Source organism: Phyllobates terribilis, unplaced genomic scaffold, assembly GCF_046119375.1.
Source record: "Phyllobates terribilis strain yellow unplaced genomic scaffold, ASM4611937v1 Scaffold_1118__1_contigs__length_406537, whole genome shotgun sequence".
Taxonomy (NCBI): Eukaryota; Metazoa; Chordata; class Amphibia; order Anura; family Dendrobatidae; genus Phyllobates; species Phyllobates terribilis.
In genome coordinates, this window is record NW_027363878.1 from 245,276 (window position 1) to 268,810 (window position 23,535).

Sequence of the window (23,535 nt, forward strand, 5' to 3'; positions counted from 1 at the left end):
CCACGCCCCTCTTCTTCCCGTGCGGCGTCCCGAAGATGGCATCCGAAGGCGGGAAGCAGCTGCGGATGGCGGGAAGAAGGCAGAAGACGGCGGGAAACGGTCCAAGATGGCGTCTGATGGCGGGAATCGGCTCCGGATGGCGGGAAACGACTCCGGACGGCGGGAAACTTCACCACAGGTAAGTATAAAAGTCTCTTTTTCAGGCACGCAGTACCCGGTGGTTGCGGGCACGAAATCCTGCCGACTACGCCAAAGTTGACGCGCCCCCTGGGCCTGTGTTGTGCAGGGGAACCCGGAACCGGGCCTGTTGTAGAATGCTGGGGGTTGTAGTCTCCGTGTGGCGGTGACCCGGTCCGTGCCCAGGGTGGTCAAACCAGTGGCAGTCTTAAAGTATAGCAAATGTCCGACTACGCCACCCGTGGATTGCGGTCAGTGGGGACCGCCGCTGCGCTGCCGACCGCTGAGGCTGATGTTGATTGCGCAGCCGAGTATGGGATAACTCCCCACGGGAGAAGTAATGCCTCAGGGCAGCTAATGCGAGAGATGATGGGAGTGATGGTGTGAGGGTCCCAGTGCTAATGGTGCTGGTGCGGCAAGGAATCACAGAGACGTGAGGTGCAGTTCAGGGTCTTTACTGATGGTACAAGGCAGACCCTCCCGGGAGTACTGGCTAGTATAAGGGGCCTGGTCAGTCTGCAAGCAAGCAGGAGTTCCCCTGGCCAGGTGGAGTTGTAGGCCTCCCCGTTTATCTGCACTCTTCCTGGCTACCTTGCTGTCAGTGGTTACAAGTAACCCACATCCCTGAGTATACCGTGTGGTGCTCACCCATATGGCTGGTGACTTGGGGCCTTCTGTTAGCCTCCGCTCCTGGATGGCGGCGCTGGTCCCTTCTTTGTGACTGAGCCTCCGGGCTTCTATGGCCAGAGGACCTGGAATCCCCTGCCGGTTGGTTTCTGCTGCTGGGTATATATCAGTCCCACAGCCTCGGACTCCTGTGTCCGGTTTTAGTAACTTCAGCCAGGTCGAGCTATATCTCTGCTCACAGCCCCTGGCCTTCAGCTGCTGCTCCTACAGAGCTCCTGTTCTCACTTTCCCTCTCCAGGCTCTGACTGCTCTGCTTGTTCTGCAGGCTCTGTCTCTGTCTAACCTAATCCCGCCCCAGACCCAGCTTATAAGGGCAGATTCCTCCCCTCCCAGGTCTGGGTGGGCAGTGTTGCATGCTTAGGGCTCCTGACCAGAGAAACCTCCCACTTGCTCTCAGACATAATATCTCTATTACTGTGGCAACCAGACCCCTGGGGTGTCACACATGCAACCGGCATGGATTTATATAGTGTGTGAATGTCAAAAAATAAAAAATAAATATATACTTTACCCTCTGATGGCCCCCGGTGTCCTGCTTCGCTCGGTCCCGGCTGCCGGCAGTGAAGACTTTAGAACCTTCCGACGTCAGCGTCACGTGACCGGTCACATGACTCTGACGTCAGCGTCACGTGACCGGTCACATGACTCTGACGTCAGCGAAGGTCCTTCTTCATTCAACCGCGAAGTGCGGGGAATCAAGCAGGAGGGCTGCACGGGCCGTCAGGAGGTGAGAATATATATATTTTTTATTTTATTCTTTTTTTTTTAATGGTACCTGGGTCTGGATGAGAGTCCTCTCATCCACACCCGGGTACCATCCGCACATTAGACCGCATGAAAAGCACATCAACATATACAGTGATGCGGATTCCATGCGGTCTAATGCAAGTCAATGGCGGCAAAAGAGCAGCGTTTCCGCAAAATTAATTGACATGCATGCGGATTTCAATTGGGGAACATTGCTGCCCTTCTACCATGCGTTTTTCATGCGCTTCCGCAGCGTTTACGCAACTGCAAAAACGCCGCGGAAACGCATGAAAAACGCATCGTGTGAACTCAGCCTTACAGTGTAACCCAATGAATTAGGTTATGACCTGGAAATATGGGCCCCAAGTTGCCGTCTGCTGTAAAGACTTAATATTCTATTCTGTATTGAATGATCTTAAGGGTAATAAGCACAAGAAGAACAGTTACTTGCTCCAACACCTTTTAATGCTCTCACTATTGTAAGACTACAATATGTTTACATGTGGTGTAATTATTGAGGATTCACCATCAATATCTGCAATAAAGTTCAGTACAGAATTTGTGTTTATAAAGGAAAAATATCTGTGCAGATTTGAGAATTTCTTTTAAGACATGGATGCTCTTAAAAAATATATATTTAAAAAAATAAATCCAACGCAGTTCGCTCTGAGGTCTGTGCTGCCTGCTCCGTTTGGAGGACCCAACTGCTCAAGCCTGTGATTGGCAGCAGCGCTCAGGTGACTAGAATCGGATGTTTCCTTATTGTTCCCATCACAGCCTCGGTGCAGGAAATTTTGGGAAGTGAGTGACGTCCTACACTAAAACTATGACAGGGACATTGATCTCTTCTTCAGTCACAAAGAGGGGGCATGATTATAGCACATGAGGCCGGACTAGTCCTGGCCAATAGATAAAGCCGCCCCCCTCCGAACTAGTCCCGGACAATAGATGCCCACCCCCCTCTGGACTAGTATTGGCGGCCAATACATTGCGCACCCCCACTTCCCCCTCTGGACTAGTCCCAGACAATAGATGCCGCAGCTCCCCCCTCCAGACTAGTCCCAGCCAATAGATCCCCCCCCTCTGGACTAGTCCCAGCCAATAGATCCCCCCCTCTGAACTAGTCCCAGCCAATAGACCCCCCCCGGACTAGTCCCAGCCAATTTGCCTATTGCTAGCAGCGATGTAAGAAATGTTTTTACTGCACATAGCAATCAACTTTTGATTCCTGCATCATAATGAAGGATAATAGCAGTTTGGGAGACTTGGAGGACATGACAGGTTTCCTTTAATAGGAATATCCCATAAAGTGTCATACATGACAAATCTATAGACTGCGTCTCTTGTTGGGATACCCTTTTCACTTTCCAGTAGCATAGGATTTTATAGCATAAATATAAAAAAACACTGAAAATTATAGTGTGAAAAACCACATGAGGGTAGTTTAACACGGATCGTTTTTTTTTTAAAGAATGCCATGCTTTTCTACTTTATTTTAATGGAAGGAGACGAACATCCAGGTTTCCTGGCCTAGATCCTCCTTTATTCACTACATTGGACACACCAGACAAAGGTAGTAATTAATACTTACGTTTCTCGAGCAATTATCCTGCTACCGATGGAACTGCTATCTCAAACAGCTCTCTTGGTATGGAGTCACGTAACCGTTCACACATTGCTTTACCCACTTCATACGCCTTTTCCCTAAGTTAAAGCGTGAGCTCATTAAAAATCACATGTAACTCAATTTCTTGTTAATTGGGGTTTATTCACCTTTGTAAAGCCCATCTCTAACGAAGAACATATCCTCTACAATAACGAGTATAAAGAAGCCCTTTAACGAGTCCTCATCTACCAAGTACCAATAATTTCTATATAGTGGCTTCCAGTCTATATAGGCACCCATCAACCTGCCATAGATGTTATTACCCAGTTTCCCTCAAACATGGGGAAGAAGCACATAAATAGGCAGATTTAACATTCAGGACAGGAGAAAGTGGCATGTCACCCAATAATAGACCAGCCCTCCGAATCAAAGGAGAACCTTTCTAGGGACCCCAACCAGTCACCCCTCCCTTAAATTCCAGCTCTAGGGGCTACATACAATTTACTATTACATATGTAATCTTCCATTTTCCCCTTAAAATAATTCATTAGGTTTCATGGCCACAACACTTACTTATGTGCAATAGTCACTAGTTCTTCCACCGGCCAACCATTCAATAAAATATTCATTTTCACCAGATCAGCAGGTTAGTATCCCGCGTCTTCATAGTCAAAGCTATATATCATAATAACATATGTATTCGTCCATTAGAAATGTTCTTACACTAATCAAAAATTGCAGATGTTCTAATACATCAAGTCCATGGAAAGTAGGTAGACCCAAACAGATATATTAACATATAAATCGGATGGTTCTGCCATTACATCCATGGTGTAGATCATGAAAATTAAGCAATATTTGACATTTACGTGAAAAAAAAAAAAAACAATCCAGGAAGGAGTTCTGACATTTACATAATATGGCGCCACCTGTTGTTTAATTTGTACAGCAACGTCAGGTCCGTCTACTGAGCTAAGTGCTAGAGGACACACATGCTCAGTCTCCGCACAGCCAGATCTCTGTGTCTGTGCACAGAAAGCTATTCCCATTGGTCCTTCACAGTGAACAGAGGATAACTGTGCAGAGGACAGGATGGGGGGACATAGGTCCATTAGCATTCAGCTTATTAGATGGACATGCAAATTGAAACACACTTTGAACACCAGGTGGTGCAATACTTAACTTCAATTTTTTTTTTTTTTGTAGTTGTACTTTCAAGTAACGTTTCCGAATAACCAGTCTTGTGTTTGTGCGTAAGGTATAACACTTTCAGGCCATTATAGGACTTGTTTTTCTGGATAGTCACCAGTTTTCCCCTCTGCAGGCTTTATCTCTTAATTTTCAACAGATGCTGAGCTGGAGGGAGGAGACTCCTGGCAGCTACAGAGGGATTCTTGCTCTTTATTCCTTAGTTAGCACTAGAGATGAGCGGTGTTCGAATCGAACTGTTCGGCGAACACGAACGATTTGAAAAAAATTCGGCTGTTCGAGGCTATGTTCGATAACTGTTCGTGCACCAAAATCATAACTGGATTTTTTCTCAGTAATGCTGAAAATTAATGTTAATGCGCAGTTTGAGTGTACAGCGGGGCAGGGGATGGATCTCTGCAGAAATAATGAAGATCTCCATTTTTTTTCTCTTTCCCGCATTTACAGTGGGGAGGTGCAATCTGTCAGCCTATCAGCAGCGCACACACGGAGCGAAGTGCTTTTTTTCACACAAGCAATGGCATGTGCCATTGGCAGTGTATGTCACATGTCCAGCCATTTTCCCCGTCGCCACCATTTTCTCACTGCTGCAGCTGTGTGTTAGACGGCACCGCTGTTGCTGTGTGCGCTATACTTTGTTAATTTCAAGCCAATTTTCGCACAAATCTACAGATAGCTTGGGAGTAGGGAATAGTTGTGATTGCAGTCCTTTTAAGGACTAGGTTACATCATTTCCTATGACTTTTATCAGGCAGGTCTGTGCTCTTAAATAGATAGGTTGGGAGTAAAGACTAATTGTAATTGCAGTCCATTTCAGGTCTAAGTTACATCAGTTCCTATCAGTTTTTGCCAGGCAGGTCTGTGCCAGTGCTGTGCAAGCTTTTTTCACAGCATTTGGCTAAATCTACCAAAGCAAATCCTTTTTGGCCTCTTGCAGTGTGTGTTAGTCAGTGGAGTAGTCTATCTGTGTTGCAAGCTACACCACCTGTGTATAGAATACCAATTTTATTACTGCACCTAGTGAACTAAAACCTTTTGGGCATAGCATCATTCTATTAGTCCATCTATACTAACCTCCACCAGGTTGCAAATTCAATATAATTTTTATCTGCATCTAGCTCTGAAAAAATATTTCGGCTTGTAGCAGTGTGTGGGACTTGTTCTATTAGTCCATCTATACTATCCTCCATCAGGTTGCAAATTCAATATAATTTTTTTCTGCATCTAGCTCTGAAAAAATATTTCGGCTTGTAGCAGTGTGTGGGACTTGTTCTATTAGTCCATCTATACTAACCTCCACCAGGTTGCAAATTCAATATAATTTTTATCTGCATCTAGCTCTGAAAAAATATTTCGGCTTGTAGCAGTGTGTGGGACTTGTTCTATTAGTCCAGCTATACTGACCTCCACCAGGTTGCAAATTCAATATAATTTTTTTCTGCATCTAGCTCTGAAAAAATATTTCGGCTTGTAGCAGTGTGTGGGACTTGTTCTATTTGTCCATCTATACTAACTTCCACCAGGTTGCAAATTCAATATCATTTTTATCTGCATCTAGCTCTGAAAAAATATTTCGGCTTGTAGCAGTGTGTGGGACTTGTTCTATTAGTCCATCTATACTAACCTCCACCAGGTTGCAAATTCAATATAATTTTTTTCTGCATCTAGCTCTGAAAAAATATTTCGGCTTGTAGCAGTGTGTGGGACTTGTTCTATTAGTCCATCTATACTAACCTCCACCAGGTTGCAAATTCAATATAATTTTTGTCTGCATCTAGCTCTGAAAAAATATTTCGGCTTGTAGCAGTGTGTGGGACTTGTTCTATTAGTCCATCTATACTAACCTCCACCAGGTTGCAAATTCAATATAATTTTTTTCTGCATCTAGCTCTGAAAAAATAGTTCGACTTGTAGCAGTGTGTGGGACTTGTTCTATTAGTCCATCTATACTAACCGCCACCAGGTTGCAAATTCAATATAATTTTTATCTGCATCTAGCTCTGAAAAAATATTTCGGCTTGTAGCAGTGTGTGGGACTTGTTCTATTAGTCCATCTATACTAACCTCCACCAGGTTGCAAATTCAAAATAATTTTTATCTACATCTAACCCAGCCAATACTTTTGGGCTAATATCTCAGTTTGGCCACTCAGCTCTGCTCGGTTCCCATCCATTGTTTTTTGTGCTAACAACTCCAGAGTTGTGAATTAGTTAACCACCAAAATGAGTGGAAAAAGGCCTGCTGCTGGTGGAAAGGGGAATAGGCATGTTGGGAAGGGAAAAAAAGGTTGTGTCCGTGGGGTAGGTGTTAAAGCAACAGTAACATCTGCAGAAGAAAGACCATGTTCCAGCCAAACTAAGATGTCTACTTCTTTTAGCGGACAATGTGATAAGATCCCTTTCTTACGGCCACGCCAATCGCTACAAATTCCAGATGAGGCACAAAAACAGCAGGTGCTTCAACGGATATCAAGTGCTCCTTTAAGTGGGCTCTCCTCCACCTCAACTTCAACATCACAAATACTCCAGTCCTCAGAGGTGTCACCCCAATCGCACTTGCTTCCTCACAGCTCCCAAGTCTCCAGCTGCCCATCTGAGTATGGGGTAGAACAGATGGTTGAGTCTGCAGAGCTGTTTACTCATACTATAGCCTGGGAATCAGAGGTTGGCTCCAGAGCTTCTGTGAATCCAGACGAGGAAATGATCTGCACTGATGCCCAGAATCTTTATGAGTCGGATCCAGGACCAGATGCAGAAGGTTCTGACCATAATGTCGACCCAAGTTCCCAAACTGTAACTCCTGTTGGTGGAGACAATGAGGAAGACGATGATGAGACTCAAATACCTGATTGTAGCGACAACTTTAGTTTTTTGTCAGGGCAGGAAGAGGTTGGCTCTGAGGACGACGGGTGTGATAACACACAGGGTGATGATGACGAGGTTGGAGATCCCACTTACTGTCAACCCACAGTCAGCCAGTCGATGAGGTCAGCAGAGGAGGTGGAGGAGGATGCTAGTGACGACAAGGTCAGGTTGCGCCTTCCTGGACAGAGATGTAGTACTGGAAGCACGTCAACAACTGCATCCTCAAACAAAACTCTGCCTCTGACCACAAGTCGGGGTGGCTCTTCAGGTCGCATGGGTGCTAAGCCTTACATAGCCTGGGCATTTTTTCAGATCGATAAAGATGACCCAACTCGTGTTATCTGTAACATTTGTCAGCAAAAGCTAAGTAGAGGCCAAAAAATACATAGTTTGAGTACTTCATGCATGAAACGGCACATGGATATGAAGCATAAGTTGCAGTGGGAAGCTCACTGTGCTAAAATGCGGCCTAGCCGGCCGGGCCAACCACCGTCTGCCACATCTTGTGCATCCGCGGCCTCTTCATCCTCTGTGACTGGGGGGACAGCAGTCACACCTGTTTTGGGACGCAGACCTGCCAGACTTAATAGCTGTCTACAAATATGTCAAGGGCTGTCACATTGTAGAAGGATCATCTTTATTCTCATTTGCACAAGGAAAGACTAGAAGCAATGGGATGAAACTAAATGGGAGGAGACACAGATTAGATATTAGAAAAAACTTTTTGACAGTTAGGGTGATTAATGAGTGGAACAGGCTGCCACGAGAGGTGGTGAGTTCCCCTTCAATGGACGCCTTCAAACAGAGGCTGGACAGACATCTGTCTGAGATGATTTAGTGAATCCTGCTTTGAGCAGGGGGTTGGACCAGATGACCCAGCAGGTCCCTTCCAACTCTACCATTCTATGATTCTATGATTCTATGATTCTACCTCTTTACCCGCAACAGCCAGCGTGATTGGCAGGTCATCATTTTCTATGGAGGTGGAAACACCAGCTGGTGTTCAGCGCCGTCCGACATCGATAGCACCACCTTTGGATCAAGGCAACCTAATATGTCCGCCTGCATCTTCCTCACAGACCGGTAGTTTGCTGGGGACACCCTTTTCAACCCCGTCTAAGCACAACAGCCAGCCCTCGGTCCCTCAGATGTGGACAAGTAAAAGACCATTTCCTCCTAGCCATGAGAAAGCTAAGAGGTTGAATTTCACCATCTGCAAGCTCTTGGCTACAGAAATGCTGCCTTTCTGCCTTGTGGACACAGAGGATTTTCGAGACCTTATGTCCGTCGCAGTGCCCCAGTACCAGATGCCCAGTCGGCACTACTTCTCAAAGAAAGGTGTTCCTGAGCTCCACCAGCATGTCGCACACAACATCACCGCTTCTTTGAGAAACTCTGTGTGTGACAGGGTGCATTTCACCACAGACACTAGGACGAGTAGGCATGGACAGGGGCGTTACATGTTGCTGACTGGGCACTGGGTAACTATAGTGACAGCAGGACAAGGGGCTGCTGTCCAAGTCTTGCCGTCCCCACGAGTTGTGCGTCAATCCTCTTTATCTCAAAGTTCCTCCACTGCTTCTGCCTCCTCAACCTCCTCTCGGTCCTCCACCTGCAACCAAAGCCTGTCTGGTCATGTCACAAGCTTTCTAACTGCGCAGAAGTGATACTGCACACCTCCTTACTATGCTGGCAGCAGGGCTCAACGTCATCAGGTGGTTTTTACTTTGAAATGTCTGGGAAATGTGAGTCACACAGCTGAGGAGTTGTGGTCAGCTCTGGAGAACCAGTTTCATAAATGGTTGTCTCCACTGGACCTGAAACCAGGGAAGGCCGTGTGCGACAATGCTGCAACCTGGGTGCGGCCCTTCACCGGGGCAATGTCACACACGTGCCTTGTATGGCTCACGTGTTGAACCTGGTTGTCCAGCAATTTTTAGGCCACTATCCCGGACTAGATGGCCTTCTGCAGAGGGCACGGTCGCTGTGTGCTCACTTCCGCCGTTCGCATCCCGCAGCTCAGCGACTTACATCTCTACAGAAGTCGTTGGGCCTGCCACTTCAACGGCTAAAATGCGATGTGCCTACCTGGTGAAATTCAACTCTGCACATGTTGCAGCGACTGTGACAGCACCGACAAGCCCTGGTGCAATACGTTCTGACGTATAGCCTGGGACAACGAGATCCAGAAGTGGGGCAAATCACGCTGGAGGAGTGGTCTCAGATCAGGGACCTATGCACCCTTCTGCACAGTTTTGAAATGGCGACGAAGATGTTTAGTGCTGACGATGCCATTATCAGCATGACTATTCCGGTGATTTACATGCTGGAGCACATGTTAAACAGAATTCAGAGTCAGGTGGTGGCACAAGAAGAGGTGGAGGAAGTAGAGGAGGAGGAGTTGTATGTGGAAGGGCTAACATCTGCAAGGTCCAGACGATCGGCAGCACCAAGGCGGCAGGCATGTGAGGGTGGGGGAGAAGGTTTTACCAGGGCGCATGGTAGCAGCCAAACTAGTGAGGAAGGTGCAGGAGCCCAGGAAGAAGTGGAGGATGAACTGATGGAAGACTCATCAGATGAGGGAGACCTTGATCACATTTCTGTTGTGCGAGGTTGGGGGGAGAGGACAGAGGAAGGAAGCATGATTGTTACCTCGCCACCAACACAACAGGGACTTGGTGCTCCTGGATGCGCAAGACACATGAGTGCCTTCTTGCTGCACTACCTGCAACATGACCCTCGAATTGTGAGAATTAGAAATAATCCTGACTACTGGGTTGCCACACTGTTAGATCCCCGGTACAAAAGTAAATTTGCAGAAATTATTCCTGCCATAGAAAGGGATGCACGCATGCAGGAGTATCAGCAGAGACTGTTGCAGAATCTTACATGTGCTTTTCCACAAAACACCAGTGGTGCACATAGTGAATCTCACAGTTCCAACTTGCCAACCATGAGACCGTCGAGTGTTCAGCACTCAAACCATAACAGAAACACAGTATCTGCTGGTAACATCAATTTTGCGGAATCAATTCACCACTTTTTTAGCCCATCCTTTGCAAGGCCACAGGAGACAAGAAGTCTGACACATAGTCAACGCCTAGAGACGATGGTACAGGAGTATCTCCAAGTAAACATTGAAGCCATGACTGTGTCACTGGACCCTTGCTCTTTTTGGGCTTTCAATCTGGATAAATGGCCGGAGCTCGCCACTTACGCCTTGGAGATCTTGTCATGCCCCGCAGCCAGAGTTCTGTCTGAACGTATGTTCAGCGCTGCTGGTGGTGTGCTGACAGATAAGCGCACGCGGCTCTCCACTGATAATGTAGACAGACTCACGTTCATAAAGATGAACAAATCATGGATCCAAAACGACTTTTCTACCACTGTGTCATCCTGGGGAGAGTAAAAGCTTGATGATTTGTTAAAATCACCTCACCAACCGTTTTAAGCTTTCAAATTACTAATCATGTTTATCTGTATCTTGGCTGGAGTATAATTTGGGCCTTGTAGCAGTGTGCAGTACTGATTCTATTAGGCAATCTATACTAAACTCCACCAGATTTAAAATTACTAACCATGTTTATCTGTATCTTGGCTGGAAAATAATTTGGGCCTTGTAGCAGTTTGCAGTACTGATTCTATTAGGCCATCTATACTAAGCTCCACCAGCTTTCAAATTAATAATAATTTTTAGCTGCATCTAGCCTGGAAAATAATTTTGGGGCTCCTAGATGTGCAAGACACATGAGTGCCTTCTTGCTGCACTACCTGCAACATGACCCTCAGATTGTCAAAATTCGAAATAATCCTGACTACTGGGTTGCCACACTCTTAGATCCCCCACACTCTTCGATCAACCTTTTCATTTTAATAAAGAACAAAAAAATGGTCATTTTTGAAATTATAAGCATTAGCAGGTTATTAGAAACTGAAATCAAACAGTTTTCAACTCAAAACTTTATTCTAGGTGATGTTACATTTGCACATAGGACCCCTTGTTCGAAAGGAGCTTCTGAACTCTCTCTTCCATTGAATTTGTCAGGTTTTGGATGGTTTCGGCTTCAATTGTTTTGCATGAGGACAGAATACCCTCCCAGAGCTGTTGCTTAGATGTGAACTGCCTCCTGCCATCATAGACACTCCTTTTCACGATGCTCCAAAGGTTCTCAATGGGGTTGAGGTCAGGGGAGCATTGGGGTCACACCATAAGTTTGTCCCCTTTTATGCCCATATCAGTCAGAGATGCAGATGTGTTATGAGCAGCATGAGACGGTGCATTATCATGCATGAAAATGATCTTGCTGCGGAACACACGGTTCTTCTTCTTGAACCTTGGCAGGAAGTGCTGTTTGAGAAACTCCACATACATTATGGAGTTCATCTTTACCCCTTCAGGGATCCTTAAGGGGCCGACAATCTCTCTCCCCATGATTCCAGCCCAAAAGATTACTCCACCTCCTCCTTGTTGGCACCGTAGCCGTGTTTGCATGGGGTGTCCATCAATCAGCCATCCTCCACTCCATCCATCTGGACCATCGAGCGTTGCACGGCACTCATCGGTGAACAAAACAGTTTTGAAGTCAGTCTTCATGTATTGTTTGGCCCACTGGAGCCGTTTCTGCTTGTGTACAGTGGATAGAGGAGGTCGACAGGGTGGCTTACGCACAGCTGCAAACCTCTGAAGGACCCTGCATCTTGTTGTTCGGGGGACGTTGGAGGCACCAGCAGCTTCAAAAACTTGTCTGCTGCTATGACAAGGCTTTTTTGCCGCCGCTCTTTTAACCTGACGTAATTGCCTGTAGGAAAGAGTCCTCAATTTTCCCTTATCAGCACGCACACGTGTGTACTGTAAATCAGCTACATACTTCTTGATTGTGCGATGATCATGATGAAGTGTCTTGGCAATGTTGTTTGTACTTGACCTAAACACTCCACAATTTGTTGCTTCTCAGCAGCCGACACATCCTTTTTCTTTCCCATTTTGGCAGAAAATGTAGGCTGCTTAATAATGTGGGACAGCCTTCTTAAGTAGTCTTGCCTTTCATTGGACACACCTGCCAAACTAATTAGCACAGGTGTCTGCAATTGCTTACAGTGATATAAAGAGCCCTGACACACATCACCATCAATAAGTTTAACTGACAAACAAAAAAATTCTTCCCTTATCACTCCTAAACACTTTTTGCATAATAATTTGGAACACAGTGTTCATGTGCTTTTCCACAAAACACCAGTGGTTCATGTAGTGAATCTTACAGTTCTAACTTGCCAACCATGGTCTGTATGGAGTTGTTCAATAAAGGGCCCAAAATTAAGATAACATAGACGGTAGAGGTCTCTATGAATACGAATTCCTAAGTATTTGATACCCTGTGAGGGCCAGGCAAAGGGAAAGTTGGACTGGATGGAATCCTGTATGGATTTGGGGAGGGATCGAGGGCCTCAGACTTCGCTGCATTGATTTTAAAATTTGACCATGTAACAAAGTGATCTATTTCAGCCATAACAGCAGGGATGGATATATGTGATTGAGTGATATATACTAGAACATCATCAGCAAATGCAGAGCACTTGTACTCGGTGCCTCCCACCTCAATCCACCTAATATTGGGGTTATGGCGAATTGATGAGAGCAGGTGCTCCGTCACTAGGATGTATAAGAGAGGGGACAGAGGACATCCCTGCCTTGTCCCATTGGTGATTATGAAAGGTGATGAAAATGTTCTGACGCGCCCCCTGGGCCTTGGGACACCCGGAGCCGGACCCTTTTTGGTGGATGCTGGGGGTTGTAGTCTCCGTGGCTGCGACCCGGTTCCGTTGCTCAGGGCGGTCAAACCAGTGGCGGAACTATTTATGTGGTCTTGATGTTTAAATGTCCGACTACGCCACCCGTGGATTGCGGTCAGAGTGAATCGCCGCTGCAGGGCAGACCGCTGAGGCTGGTGTTGTGGGTGCAGCAGAGCATAGTATAACTCCCCACGGGAGGAGTATAGCCTCAGGGCAGTGTATGCGGAGGATGGGGGTGATGGTGCAGGGCAGCAGCAGTAACGACACAGAGTCAGTGATGCAGTCCAGGGCCTTTACTCACAGTTTTTATTATCCAGACCACATCTGCAGGTAACGGCTGCCCACGTCGTACTGTGCTCACCAAGTGAGGGGCTCGGCCAACTCCCAGATAACTTTGGAGCGCTTCACAGGACCCCCTTTGTGTGTGCTTTCTCTGGCCTTTCTTACCCCACCAGTGACCACGCTTCTGTCCGGCTGCCTTGGGCTTCCTCTTGGTAAAATTGGCGCCAGTTTCCCTGACCCTATGTGGTGCCTTCCTAGCGGGTGTAGCGAGGGGTTGCGCCACATAAAATGTCACAGCCTCCAGTTTCTAGCTGAGGGTCGTTTCCCGCCTCCACTACTTTCTGGGACCGGTCTCCCCCTTTGGCCTGACCCCTCCACGCAGGTGGATTCGGGCGTGCGGTGGCGACTCGCCAGTCCGCACCCCTGGGATCCCCTCGTTCCTCGTTCCTGGAGCTTTCTCCGCTCCTCTTCCTTCCTTCTCCCTCTTCCAGGCCTGGGCCTCTGTTACTAGGCCAGCCTCCGGAGCAGAGCTCATGCAGAGCCCCTGCTCCCTGTCACTTCTGCTCAGACTTCTCTGCACTGAACTAAGATGGTGCCCACCTTTTATACTCCCTTCTCAATGCACCCAGGAACTGCTTACTCCCTGCTCCTGCACTACAGGGTTCCCCTTCCTCGGTGTTCCCTCCCCCCACTCCAGCCAGGGACAGGGACTGTCGTGCCCATCTCAGGGGCATATTGGTCGCCCTGCCCCACGGCAATGTGGTGTAATGCATGCAGGTGTCGGGGTCCTGATCCACACTCCATCCTTACCTGAGAGTGAGATATCACACCTCTGGGTGAGGTGCAATACCTCTGTAGCAACCGAGCCCTCGGGGTGCTACAGTTCCATTTATCTTCAGCCTAGGTGATGTATTGCGATACAGGGCTGTGATTTTGGCTATAAAAAGGTCCCCTAGACCCCTACCCCAAGCTTTTTAAGAGAATAATATATGGCGTGCCAGAAGACTCTATGGAATGCTTTCTCAGCATCCAACGAGAGTATCTAATTACAAATTTTTAACTGCATCTAGCCCAGGAAATACTTTGTGCCTAGTAGCAGTGTCTGCTAGTCAGCGGATTATCCCAGCTGTTAAGCAAGCTACACTACCTGTAGTTTGGACACTTAATTTTTTCAAAGGAAATGCTTCGGGCCCCCAGGATACTCAGTGAAGAGCATCGGGAGGCACCCCAAGGCACAGGGGCTGGGACTGACGGTAGGATGCCTTGCGGTGGACCGCCAAGCTCGATCCTTATAAAAGCTTTTTAACTGCAGAAGCTTTAGTGGACGCTATTGGAGCTGGAATTCCAGCAGCTGCTGGCATCAGACTTGCCCTCCAATAGATCCTTGTAAAAGGATTTAAAGTGTACTCATTCAAATTAGAGAGACAATTTAAATGAAAAAGCTTAGACCTGCCTCCACCGCAGGGGGGCTCGCTCAACCCACCAGCGGACAGGCACCAGTATTGGGAGAGGGGGGCTGGCCGTCAGGGTCCAACGCAGCTCTGGCACAAACACGGCGACACGGAGGTCGCACAGGCAGGAACGGACTGGCCATGTCGGCTTCGCACTTTTTTGGTTTTAGAAGGGCATGACATGCCTATATCTGTGTCTCCCCTCCTTTTACTCCTCCACCTCTTTTCTTTTCGCATGACTATATGTACTTGTCACTTTTCCATGTGTTAGTTGTGTCTTCTGAACAGTTTGTCAGCTTTTGGACACCTTTGAAGTGTTTTCTATGTTTTTTCTATGTGTTGCTATGTGTTTTTGTTTGCCTGCCATTGGTTTTAACGGTGTTCGAAGGTGTTCGTCGAACAGTTCGATGAACAGTTCGTCGAACATACGGGTGTTCGACGACCCGAACCGAACTCGAACACTACGGGGGTGGCTCAACACTAGTTAGCACATAGATGACAAAGCAAAGGCATGGAGGACATTATTATTATTTCTTTTTAAAGCACCATTAATTTGTGGGTGCTGGACTTGTGAACAGGGTTATATACATATAACAAGTAGACTGGTACAGAGAAGAGGACCCCGCCCTCAAGGGCTTATAAAATACAGGGCAATGGGGAAGTTGACAGAAGAACATTATACAGCAGTACGGAGCTGTGTAGCTGTGCATCCAGCTCTTATGTAAGGTAAAACACTTAAGAGGAAGCTCAGTCCTCATTTTCCTCAGTCTGTGTCTCACTCCTCCTTCCACTCTCCATAGAGTATAACGGGCAGCGTCACGACACCACAGTGAGCCTGCTGTCCGTCTTCTCTCAGCAAGTTAGATTTGAGTTATTTTTTTTTTTTATGACAAGTTCAGGAGGTAGGGGGAGTGGATAAGTAAGCAGATTTCTCTGATCAGATATATTACAAGGTGTTTTGCTTTGTTTTTTAACAATCTCCTGTTCTATTGAGTTATGTAAAGCTGGTAGAAAATACAATTTCCTTTTATATCTTGTAAATTGTAAAGTTTAATATTTTATGATGAACACAGTGCATGTGATCTCCGTATCAACAAAAGCTTCCAGGCTCTCTGCAAAAACGTGAAGACCTATGGGCTTCTTGGCTCGATACTCCTGGCCTAGCACCACTGAGATTCACAAGGTTTAGGTTGCTAAACGCTGTCAAGATTGAGACCTTGGAACGGATTTGGTTTCTTGCTCTCCTTTCCCGATTATGTACACCCTGCTATGGTGTACGGTTTTATGTACTCTCATTTATTGCTGCTGGAGAAGGTAAACCTCATAAGCCCCTTATTCCTCGAAGAGTCCGAGACCACTAGAGGAGGCCCTAGGAGATTACCTTATGGGGCATTCTGATCTTTTTGTGATAATGTGCCTCAAACTTGACCAAATAGACTGTCAGTCTCTTGGAGTTGGAGTTGAGTAAGAAGAAAATGTAGAACAATCGTACCATCTTTCGACTATATAGATATATCTTGTTTTGGGAACAGCAAAGGCCGGGCGGAAGGGGTGAAGGCTTTGCATGGTTTTGTAGGTCTCGCCTTGCATATCCTGAAGATAAGGATTTTAAGTTGTCATAAAAATCAACCACAACTTCCTTCAATGGGAACAAATATTTCATCATGATCTGGTGTTCGTCTATGTAAAGAAAGCTCTTCTGCTCTGCTCACCGGGTCTGCGGAAACAAGCAATTGGCTTTATTGGAACGTAGTTCACATTGGCATCACGACTGCCATTCCTCATGGAGCCATAAACCAAGAGATCAGTCTTCTAAATGAAACAAAATGAATCCTTGTGGGTCCCAATGACTTATAATTGGTATATCCGGTCTTCGTTATTTCTACATACATTACCACTACCAAGGGGGTACATAGGAATCATGGGGCCCCATAGCAGAAGCTCTAATTGGGCCCCCCCCCCCAAAAAAAAAATTTAAATAATTGTCGGGGTCACCAAAGATCAGATCTCACAACTTTCCATCCTTTACATAGTGATTTTCCTCCAGCTGAAGTCCTAGATCTCTCTTTCATTGCCCCATAAAGTGTGGTGCCAATAAAAGGGCCCCCCAAACACAGTATGAAACCCCCATGGTGAATTCCTCCACATGCACAGTATAATGACCCTACTGTACCCCACCTCAACTCCCAGGGTAAATTATGCTGAACCCAACACAGTATTATCCCCCAACTGTAAGCCGCTAGAGAGGATGGTACATAATAAGGGAGGGTGTTATACATAATAAAAGAGGAAACTATATAACTAAGGATGGCGCTATACATAATAAGTGAATACACTATATACTAAGGGACTGTGCTATACATAATAAGACTACATTCCTGTATCAGTGTGCAGTGTCGGTGTGCTGCCCTGTTTTACCGACGCATTGAGCATGTCCTATTCTAATCCTCAAAATCGGATCAGAACAGGACATTCTCTGACCCTCACAGATCTCATTCTCAGATCCATGATTTTCATGGATGTGTGAATGGATCTATAAAACTGTACGAGTCCGTGGACCAGCCGATAAAAAATCTGGCAGCACACAGGCATTTCACACAAATGTGAGAATGCAGCCTAAGGGATTTTACAGAGAACATTATCACTCCAAGTCACACAGTGCAGATACAGAATAATATTTACATCCAGGCACTTACCGCTGACGTCTCATCTGATCAGAGTCGGTTTCTGCTGCTTCTTCTCCATCTGGTCAGACCTTCATGTCGACATCCCCCAGCCACGACTCATCTTGTCACGATGATCTCCAGCCTAGAAAATAACAAGGTCACATATTGTATGCATACATGTGTCTCCCCTGCTCTGCGCCCCTGAATACAGATATGTACCCCCCCCATTAATATACTATTAGCCACTTAGTAATCAAAATATTAAGTGATAAGCAGCACTGTGCCCCCCATTAACTATAATCTTCACCAGCCAATAATATAAATTTTTCAGTCTCTGTGACTCTCCCCAATTAACTGTAAGGCTATGTGCACACAGAAAACATACAAGGCTTCACAGTACAAGCAAAGTGAAACCCCCATAATTGCTCTCTCCCAGCACCCCCATCATTGCTCTCTCCCACCACCTCCATCATTGCTCTCTCGCAGCACCCCCATCATTACTCTCTCCCAGCACCCCTGTCATTGCTCTGTCCCAGCACCCGCGTCATTGCTCTGTCCCAGCACCCTCATCGTTGCTCTCTCCCAGCACCCCCATCATTGCTCTGTCCCAGAACCCCCATCATTGCTCTCTCCCAGCACCCCTGACATTGCTCTCTCCCAGCACCCCATCATTGCTCTGTCCCAGCACCCCCATCGTTGCTCTGTCCCAGCACCCTCATCGTTGCTCTCTCCCAGCACCCCCATCATTGCTCTCTCCCAGCACCCCCATCATTTCCTCTCAGCACCCCCATCATTACTCTGTCCCAGCACCCACATCATTGCTCTCTCCCAGCCCCCCATCATTGCTCTCTCCCAGGCCCCCATCATTGCTCTCTCCCCACCCCATCATTGCTCTCTCCCAGCACGCCCATCATTGCTTTCTCCCAGCACCCCCATCATTGCTCTCTCCCACCACCCCCATCATTGCTCTCTCCCAGCACCCCCATCATTGCTCTCTCCCACCACCCCATCATTGCTCTCTCCCAGCACCCCCGTCATTGCTCTCTCCCAGAACCCCCGTCATTGCTCTCCCCTTCCACACCATCCCCATCATTGCTCTCCCCAGCCCTATCAGCCCCATTATTGCTCTTCCCAGCCCCATCATTCCTCTCCCCAGCCCCATCATTCCTCTCCCCAGCCCCATCATTGCTCTCCCCAGCCCCATCAGCCTCATTATTGGTCTTCCCAGCCCCATCATTCCTCTTCCTAGCCCCATCAGCCCCATTATTGCTCTTCCCAGACCCATCAGCCCCATAATTCTTCTCCCCAGTCCCATCATTGCTCTCCCAAGCCCCATCAGCCCCATCATTGCTCTCCCCAGCCCCATCAGCCCCATTATTGCTCTTCCCAGCCCCATCAGCCCCATTATTGCTCTCCCCAGCCCCATCAGCCCCTTTATTGCTCTCCCCAACCCCATCCGCCCCATCATTCCTCTTCCCGGCCATATCAGCCCCATCATTCCTCTCCCCGGCCACATCAGCCCTATTATTGCTCTCCCCAGCCCCATTATTCCTCTCCCCAGCCCCATCAGCCCCATTATTGCTCTCCCCAGCTCCATCATCCCATCATTCCTCTCCCCAGCCCCATCAACGCCATTATTCCTCTCCCCAGCCCCATCAGCCCCATCATTGCTCTCCCCAGCCCTATCATTGCTCTCTCCAGCCCCATCAGCCCCAATATTGCTGTCCCCAGCCCCACCATCCCATTATTCCTCTTCCCAGCCCCATCAGCGCCATTATTGCTCTTCCCGGCCCCATCATTCCTCTTCTCAAACCTATCAGCCCCATCATTCCTCTCCCTGGCCCCATCAGCCCCCTTATTGCTCTCCCCAGCCCCATCATTCCTCTCCCCAGCCCCATCATTCCTCTCCCCAGCCCCATTATTGCTCTCCCCAGGCCCATTATTGCTCTCCCCAGCCCCATCATTGTTCTCCCCAGCCCCATCATTGCTCTCCCCAGCCCCATCATTGCTCTCCCCAGCCTCATCATCCCATCATTCCTCTCCCCAGCCCCAACAACTCCATTATTCCTCTCCCCAGCCCCATCAGCCCCATTATTGCTCACCCCAGCCCCACCATCCCATAATTGCTCTCCCCAGCCCTACCATCCCCATCATTGCTCTCCCCAACCCCATCATTCCTCTCCCCAGCCCCATCATTGCTCTCCCTAGCCCCACCATACCATTATTCCTCTCCCCAGCCCCATCAACCCCATTATTCCTCTCCCCAGTCCCATTATTGCTCTTCCCAGCCCCATCAGTCCCATTATTCCTCTCCCCAGCCCCATCATTCCTCTCCCCAGCCCCATCAGCCCCATTATTGCTCTCCCCAGCCCCATCAGCCCTCTCCCCAGCCCCAATATTTCTCTCCCCAGCCCCATCATTCCTCTCCCCAGTCCCATCAGCCCCATTATTGCTCTTCCCAGCCCCATCATTCCTCTCCCCAGCCCCATCAGCCCCATTATTGCTCTCCCCAGCCCCACCATCCCATCATTGCTCTCCCCCACCTCCCCTCCCCAGCATTTCAGTAAAAAAAAACGAAAAAAAAAACAACTTACTTCAGCTCGCTCCCCTCCAGCATCCTCCTGGTTGCCGGCAGCTTTCTTCCTGACCTAGGTGCGCTGCATGATGACGTCATCAAGCTGCATGCACCTGGGTCAGGGAGGAAGCAGAGGATGAACCCTCCAGCTCCGCTGCTATTCTCCTCCTGACAGCAGCGGAGCTGCAAGGATCGCTCACTGACTGCCACGTGCAGGGAGCAGCAGGACCTTGCGGGCCCCTTGGTGCAGCTGCATGGTGGGGACCCGGTGCAGCTGCACTGGCGGTGGTATGTCCACCCCTGGACTGCTATGGGGCCCCCCCGGCTCACGGGCCCCATAGCAGTCGCGTGGTCTGCCGCCATTGGCGGTACGCCACTGACCGCTACATTAAAAGGGAGTGGAAACCTGATATAATGGAGGGTGTCAGAAACCAAATTGCCTGCTACGTGTCTCTGCTCCACTTGGCTCCTACATTAGTTTTGCTACATCTACTCCAAAATAGGGTGACATTTCCTATAATCTGCCGTCCTTGTATAATACGGGGTTATCTAGGACTTTGATAGATCAGGGGGCTTCTTACACTCGGCACCCCACTGATCCATTGTTTGCAGCTCACATGGCACCCAAAAGTGAACAGTGTATGGAGTCAGGACACCACGTAGTGGACATTCTCAGGTACTACAGCTCAGCTCCCATTGAAGTAAATAAGAGCAGAGCTGCAGAACCTGATAACGGTCTCTACACAATGTACAGAGCTTAGGTGTTCCACCTCCGTATACTGTGCACACCCAGCTGCCGGGGGAGCTGCTGCGGACCTCCACCCATCCAAAGGTTAAGTCATCAATATCTAAGTCTTGGACAACCCCTTTAACATATGGAGAGTTTAAGATAACACATATAATGTGTTTGCAAAATTAATGTTTATGATATAATTTCCCAATAATATCACCTCAAATCTTTGTGATCCAATGGTCACTGACCTGACACAGTGACATGATCTTTCCAAGATAGTCATCTGGTGAAATAATTGTACCCAAAATCATAGCTTCAAGATATTCCTTTACTACAGATTTGTCAGGAAATTCAGATGGATTTACAATAGTAATCTCCGATTCTCCATATTCCTAAAGGAATAATGTGGAAAATTAGATGGGATCATACAATTGGAGCCGATCTGCAGAACCCGGCAGTGACTAGTGACCAGCGTGCTGGAGCGGTGTGGATCCATCTGGCCACCGCTGCACACAGCAGATTGTTGGTGATGCCAGTTGTTGGGACTTCCACCGATCTGACATTGATAACCAGTGCTGGGATTAGGTCATTAATGTTACAGTAGCAGAAAACCACTTTAACTGCAAATACTGAACAAAAAATGTCAACATCTCAACATCAAAGTCCAATTTTACTGATTTTGTTTCCCCCAGAAGTAATGAAACACCCTGATAGTTAGTTTTGGCGTATGGCACAACAAATCAGAGTGGCCCACAATACAGCGCAGAGTGGTTACGTTTTGCAGCCTATGATCCACCAGATCCATGTATAAGGCATTACTGCATCATGGAAGCCATAGACAGAAAGTACCTTAATCAGCTTTGGAGAGGACAGCACAGCCTTGTATGGGACTGTAGGGGACGTCATTATGACAGATGCATTGTATTCCTGTTCCAGTCTCTGGTTAAACACCTCCATGTGTAAAAGCCCCAGGAAGCCCAACCTGTGCAGGACATGAACGTTAGTTATAATTTATATAGAGAGGCAAATATACCAAAAGTGTTAATAAAATGGGAAACTACTTAGTGCTCGATAGGGATCCACCACTCTAATAGAAATTGGTCTGGAAAATACCAGTAACGCGGTGTCCATCATAACAGAGAAACACCAGGCTATTTGCACTGCCTACTATACACAAGGCAGGTCGTAGAATGGACTACAAACCAGTTCAAGACCAGATCATTTCTGATCATCACCAGGCATAATTTTTCTTTTTCGTACATGGGATTTTAAGATCTCTAAAAATGTCTCTGGTTCAGTCATCCAAATAACTTTTGTCTTCATTTTGTCATTACTGAATTCCCCTGTAACTGGGGCTTATATGCCAGGCCCAGTTACAGGGGAATTCAGTAATAAAACATGACAAAATTCAACTTCCTGCAAACTGCTGAGTCAATCTGGGGCTAACCAAGCAACGCATGCTGCCAGCAACCGGTACTCACATGATCACCGTCATAGCTTCCTAAACTATAGCACTTGTTTAGGAAACAATCAGGAAGGCAGAGGTGATAATAAACCATTTCTGACTTCTCTATGGGAAGTCCAGCAGGCTCATGTGTACATGTGCATGTGTATTGATGAGGATATGAGGATTCAGATCTACACAATACTGTACTGATGACAATCCTACCTATGGAATTGCAGGATAATATGTCACAAACATATCTGGATAAGCTGGAGGTTTGGGCCGAGAAGTGACAAATGTGATTTAACAATGAAAAATACATTTTCACTAGTCAGACTCCATATGGAACATGGTGCACAGATTTGGCCACCAGTGTGCAAGAAAGACAAAGCCGAAGTCTAGCAAGTACAAGGTGGGAAATTAAAGTAAAGATGGAATAGGTGGACTGCAATACAAGGAAAGAGTAATACAATTAATTATTAGTTAAAATTATTAATTATTATTAAATTATTAGTTAAAAAGAAATGCTAAGGAGTGACCTAGTGTAATATATTCAGTACCGTATCTATAACAAAAGGGCCAAGACCAGGATTCTTTACTGTAAGAGCGTGAGACTGTGCAACTCTCTGCGTGATACAATGCTGAATTCACTAGGGGACTAGATACCATTCGTGAGTATAATATACAAGTGGTTAACACATTACCAAGATGAATTGTTGAGCCAGTGGTTTGTTCTGCCAAAAATTGGCCTTTACCTTGTAACGTTTTTTTGCTTTCCTCCTGATCATTGTTACAGAAGAATTTTCTGAGCTGAAGATGGTTTTTTTCAGCCTTACACACTAAATCAATAATTACCTTTCACAAATGACCCCTTTTCAGAAATTAAAGTTATTGAAATGTCTATCTAATGCTCAATTAATCGGCCAGTAGGTGATAACTGTGCTCTTATGATCACTGTAGGACACATTAATGCCCGCATGGTATATTTTCATCATAAGTATAGGAAATGACTGAAATAAAATATATAGTGATATAAAATAAGTCAGATAATGGCAGTAGTAGACGCACCTCCAGCCAGCACCCAGAGCTGCACTGCTGTCCCAACTAACAGACCCACTTGAATCGTCCAAGGTCAGCTTTTCCAGCGCACTCTTCAAATTGCTGTATTCGGATTGGTCAACTGGAAACACTCCTGGAACAGAAAGCTAAAAGAAACCAGTAGGGTATGTTCCCACAATATTCTGAAGTGGATTCTGCTCCAAAAACCACATTTAGGGGATGTTCACACTGAGTTTTTTGACTGC

General features: G+C 47.0%; 1 pseudogene; it reads right to left on the reverse strand.

Annotated features, from left to right (window-relative positions):
- LOC141243139 (translation factor GUF1, mitochondrial-like) overlaps positions 1–23,535 on the reverse strand; it is an 83,559-nt pseudogene that overhangs the window by 16,969 nt on the left and 43,055 nt on the right.